The 5,873-nt window shown below is 38.0% G+C and overlaps 1 non-coding gene across 1 annotated transcript; it reads left to right on the top strand.

The window, feature by feature from the left end:
• Positions 1 to 5,278: 5,278 nt before the first annotated feature.
• LOC114005560 (U6 spliceosomal RNA) lies at positions 5,279 to 5,385 on the top strand. The gene has a single exon (XR_003547401.1). It is a non-coding gene; the product is annotated as a U6 spliceosomal RNA (small nuclear RNA).
• The last annotated feature ends 488 nt before the right edge of the window (positions 5,386 to 5,873 follow it).

Raw genomic sequence — 5,873 nt, forward strand, 5'->3', positions numbered from 1 at the left:
CTTCCATCTCTCCAGAGCTCTGCAATTGCCTGCCATACTCACACAGAAAGCAGCACAGCTAGATCAGCAGCCAAGCTCAGTGACGAAGCTGTGACCTCAGTACCTAAACCCATACCTTATGCCACACTGGAGAAAAAAACAGTTCACTGCAGTTTGAGGAAACCCTGAGACTTGCAGAATCAATGCAGGTGTTTCTCAGAGATAGGGGTCTCCTGAACTCCACCCAAACCTAAGGACTCTGGACATCCTCTCCAGTGACTGTATTTCCATAGTTACTGAGGACTCCAAAGCCCCACCCCTACTCTGTAGATCATTGACAATCTTGCCTCCTTGCCTTATATGGTTTCCTCACTCTTCACTTGCCCTACTTGGGCCTGATAACACTGCCCAAATACAACTACTATTGCAAACCCTGCTATATCAACCAAAGGGGCCTCCATGGCACCCCCTCCCACCACCATGGCCTGAGAACACTGGCCACTTTCCCAAAGGTCTGTCACTATCATTGGCAATCCTACACTTCCTACTAGTAGAGCCCCTACATTCTGTATGCACCTTACTCATGGTCTGAAGACACCAGCCTGGGTGTTCCTGCTTCTAGCATTGCATTAGCAGGATCTCTGTGCACCAAAGACATCACAACACATATAGGCCCCAAAGACATCTCCCTGAGTTCTGCAACTATCACTGGCTGCTACTTAACCCCTCAACAGAAGGGGTCTCACACATACCCCACCCACAGCCTAAGGTCACCAACACCTGGCGCCTTTTACAGTCAGTGCCCCTTGTATTGCCACTACCATGACTGGTGGAGTGGAGGAGTCTGATCCTGTGGGGTCCGAGGATCTGTTTTGAGTCTTTGACCTTTGAGCATGGCTTTGGTCAGCTCAGCACGTTGGCAAGGCTGCTGCTGTACGCTCCCCACCCCCACCCCCGACCTATGAGCAAAGCTTGGGTTGACTCAGCATGTTGGCAAGGCCGCTTGCTGTATGCTCTGGAGACTGTGGTAGCTTTGCTGGAAGCGACCCCCCTCTGACTCCCTAATATACATAGCTCTCTTGAGTATGTGATAAGATTTCCCAAAAGCGACCCCCCCCCTTTGCCCTGACCACCCATTGTTAATTACAATGCTTCATCCCTGTGATTACAATAGAGGGTGTGTTAAAGTTTTATCTAGGCCGAAATAATCTTCTTGACCTTTGGAAGGCCCTTCAAGATACATTTAACATAAGCTTAAAAATAATCTTTTCATTACATAAAATAGGATTAGGCTGAAACTGGCCCAGGATACCCCTGCCCTCATCAAGTAAAATAAATAAATATATTAGGATTCCTTGAATTAAGTTTAAATCCCTATAAAATTATATAAGTATTATTCTTTATTGAGATCCATAAGAACTAATACTTATACTTGAAATTTTCTTTTTAGCATCGTACTCAGTAATCACAAGGTGGCTGCCACCGAGCATCAGCTGATAATTAACTCTGCTTGCTAGAGGCTATTTCCTAAAACGGCATTCCATGAAATTCCCGAAGACCTGCCTACATCAAACAAACAATTGCTGAACTGTAATAGACCCGCCCTTAATCCAACCCTGAATGGAATCTATGTTCCCTATTGTTAAAACTTTATGAACTGATAATTAGAACACAGAGCCCCTCACCCGTTTACTTGCATGTATCACATTTTCAATAAAAAGGCACGATAATTCCTAGCAGTTGTCAATCTTCAGAGAGCAATCTCTGGGAGTGTCCAACTGAGGACGTGCACGAAAATGGCACCGAGGTCTCAGTCTTTCCTTCCTGTACTGCCTCTGACAAGTCAACCCACCCCTGCCGAGGCTGGACCCCAGCAGTGGAGCCCCAGTACACTGAATACCCATGTTTCAGGATCAGAAGACAACGGTTTCCACCTTTTTCCAAGTAGCCACAAAGTTTTGTCACTGCATTCACAAATGTCAGCAGTTTAGGTTACAAAGACATTCCTAAACACTACTAAGAGAAATTCCAACTGAAGCAAATGTACAAAGACTACACTACTATACTCAACCAGAACCAAAGTCAGGTTACTCTCCCCAGGTAATACTATAGGACATAGTAACTGGAAAAAATTTTCCCCTATAAAAGCTATTACGGAAAACTGGAAGAAGCAATTTTTTCACAACATGAACAAATGACAATCCTGGGACAAAAGAAAAAAGGAAGGAAGGAAGGAAGGAAGGAAAGAAGGGAAGAAGGAAAGAAAGGAAGAAAGAAGGAAGGGAGAAGGGAAAAATGAAAGAAATAGGGAGAGAAAGAAAGAAAGGAAGGAAGGAAGGAAGGAAGGAAAGAAAGGAAGAAAGAAGGAAGGGAGAAGGGAAAAATGAAAGAAATAGGGAGAGAAAGAAAGAAAGGAAGGAAGGAAGGAAGGAAGAAAGAAAGAAAGAAAGAGGAGATGGAAGAAAGGAAATATAAATCTTTCAACAAGAAATAATAGTCCTCCAGCAACAGACTTCAAAAAATGAAAAATCCAAGAAATGCCTGAAAAGAAATTACATTTACAATCAGAGATTAATAAGCAAACTATACAAAGAATTAAAACAACCCAGAAGCAAAAAAAATCTGATTTAAAAATGGTCAATATATCTAAACAGATAATTCATAGAAGAATACACATACATGACCAGCAAGTATATGAATAAACATGGAACATGGCTAATCGTCAGGGAAATGCAAATCAAACCACAATAAGTTATCACTTCACTCTAAGATAGCTGGTATAGAACACATATACATGCACATACACATACACACACAGACACACACACACACACAAAGAACACCAAGTGCTATTGTGAATGGAGGAAAAGAGAATTTTTGTGCACCGTTAACAGGAATGCAAATTAATATAGCCATTATGGAAAAGAGTATGTCAGTTCCTCAAAAAATAACAACTTCTGTGGCCAGCAGGTGGCATAGTGGTTAAGGCTTGACTCCCACTTAGTTAACTGCAGTTTGAGTCCCAGACGTGGTGCTTTGAAACTCACGCCAGTTGTGTGTGTGTGTGTGTGTGTGTGTGTGTGTGTGTGTGTCTGTGCCCAAGATCCCGAGAGGAGAATGGAGGAGAAGGGATTGAGGCATCGTCATTCCCCCCCAGGGGAAGATTTCTCACTTTCTTTCTCTCTGACTTTCTCTGTCTCTCCAGTGAGCTCATGTGCCCTATAGCATAAATCTCTCCAAATAAATAAATAAGAAAATAAAAATAAAAATAAAAACAAACTTCTTTATTATCCAGTAATTTCACTACTGGTTATATATCTAAAAGAAAGAAAATCAGGGTGTCAAAGAGGTAGCTGAACTCCCATGTATATTGCAGAACAATATGCAATATCCAAGATACAGAATCAACTTAAATGTCCATAAAAAATAATTAAGTAAAGAAAAAATGTAGCACATATACACAATGGAATATTACTTACCTATAAAAGGATGAAATCTTGCCATGTGAAGCAACATGGATGAATCTGGAAGAAATTATGCTAAGTAAAAGAAATCAGACACTAAAGACAAATTCTTACTCAACTATGGAAGCTAAAAGGTATCATTGCATAGAAGTAGAGACTGGAATGGTAGATACCAGCCACTGGGAAGGGGATAGGGAGAAAACAACAGGGAGAACTTGGTTAATAGATACGAAATCACAGTTAGATAAGAGAAATGAATTCTAACATACTATACCAGAGAAAAATAACTAAAGCTAATAACAATCTAATGTATGTTTCATAATAGCTAGAAGAGAGGATTTTGAATGTTTATAACATGAAGTAATAATAAATGTTTGATAATATGGATTTTTTTTGCCTTGATTTATTATATATTATATATGCATGTATTAAAAAAATCACACTTTATCCCATAAATATGTACAACTATTGTATGCCAATTAAAATTATAAAATATAAAAGTAACATAGTAATATGGAGAGATTTTTGATGTGTATATATGGAGAGATGAAATATGAAATAATGAAAATAAGATATTTATATATGACAATAAAAAACTAATTAGCTTTAAAAAGGAAATTCTGTCATTTGCAACAACATGTATTAATCTAGAAGACATTATGTTAAGTACACCAAGCACTGAAAAACAAATACTACATGATCTCACTTATATAAGAAATCTAAAGAAGTCAAACTCATAGAAGTAGAGAGTAAAATGGTGGTTACCAGAAACTGGAGGAATGGTACAGGAAAAGTAATGGGAGATGTTGATTAATAGATACTATGGCATAGTAAGGTAACTGGTTAACAGTAATTATCTGTATGTATCAAAATCACTAAAAGAAGATTTTGAATGTTCCCAGTTGCTATAGTTTGTGTCCCCCAAATGTCCATGTGTTGAAATTTGATTGAAACAGCATTGTATATGAAACTTGAGTCAATTATAGCATTCAAAGATGAAATTTTCTGAAGATTAGTGATTAGGTGATCACAGTGAGGCTCCTATGGTTGGCTTCTAGTGCATTTACAAGAGGAAATGAGAGAGAGGCACACGTAGAAGACTGCTCACACTCTCTTGCCCTCTGTCATGTTGTTATGCATCAGAAATACCACCACTAAAGGCCCATGCCCTTGGACTTTCCAAGTACCAGAATCCTAAGCCACATAAATCTCAATTTTTTTTATACATCACTATGCTCAGGGATTTCTGTTTAGAAAAAAAACTAAAATAATAACACAAAGTAATGATAAACATTTAAGATGAATATGCTGTCTTGATTTGATTTTGTATTTTTTATGCCAAATAATCACATAGCACCCGTTAAATATGCAAAATTAGTATGTGTCACTTAAAATATTAACAATAACAAAATAAGGTGTGTCACTTGATAACTATATATTTGGATCATAGATTTTTTAAAAAATCAATTCCATCCATTTCTACATTTTTCTTTTTTTCCATAGGGTGCATGCACTCACAGGAAAGAGACAGAGACAGAGAGAAATAAAATGATAGTCACTCTCCCAGGGGTGATGACCATAACCGCAATCCCTTCTCCTCTATTTGTTTCCTGAGATTTTAGACATGTGCACATGCACAAGCTCGATGTGATTTTCAGGCCACTGGGTTTGGGACTTCAACTATGGTTGGCCATGTAGGAGTCCAGTGCCTTAACCACCATGCCACCTGCTGGCACATCTTTTAGAAATACATTTTCTCAGCATTGTTTATTAGGGAATATATTCATTTCTCTTTCATTTTTTTGAAGGATAATTTTGTTAGATGTAAAATTTTGGTGCTAACTTTGGACGCACATATGTTTGCATTGAAGCAATACAGAGAAGGTTTCTCTGGCTCCTGTGTAAGAATAATATGTAAATCTTTGAAGCTTTCCATATTTTTTATTAACAGAAAAAAAGATAAAAACCATAAGACCATATCAACTGAGGCAGAAAGAGAATTTTTTTAGTACAACATCCAGACTCTTAACAAAATATTGGCTTGTCAGAAAAATCATGATGTATTTTTTTCTATGAAAAAATGTGTCATGATTTTTCCGACAACCCAATAGGTGTATTGTCCCTTTTTTCTTTATCTTACACCATACTTGGAGTAGTTAAAGGCACATTCCTTAACAAAATAAAACCCATGTATATCAAACCGATAGCTCACAGCATACTGAATAGAGAAAAGCTGAAAGCTTTCCCCCTGAAAACTGGGACGAGACAAGGTTGTCTAAATTCTGCACTCCTTTTCAATATAGTATTGGAAATCTTAGCCAGTGAAATCAAGCACAAGTGAAATAGAAGTCATTCAAATAGGAAAGGAAGAAGTTAAATTCTCCCAGTTTGCAAATGACATTTTATATATATATAGGAAATACTAAAAAA

The sequence above is a fragment of the Tupaia chinensis genome, unplaced genomic scaffold (genome assembly GCF_000334495.1).
Source record: "Tupaia chinensis unplaced genomic scaffold, TupChi_1.0 Scaffold143996_1, whole genome shotgun sequence".
NCBI lineage: Eukaryota > Metazoa > Chordata > Mammalia > Scandentia > Tupaiidae > Tupaia > Tupaia belangeri.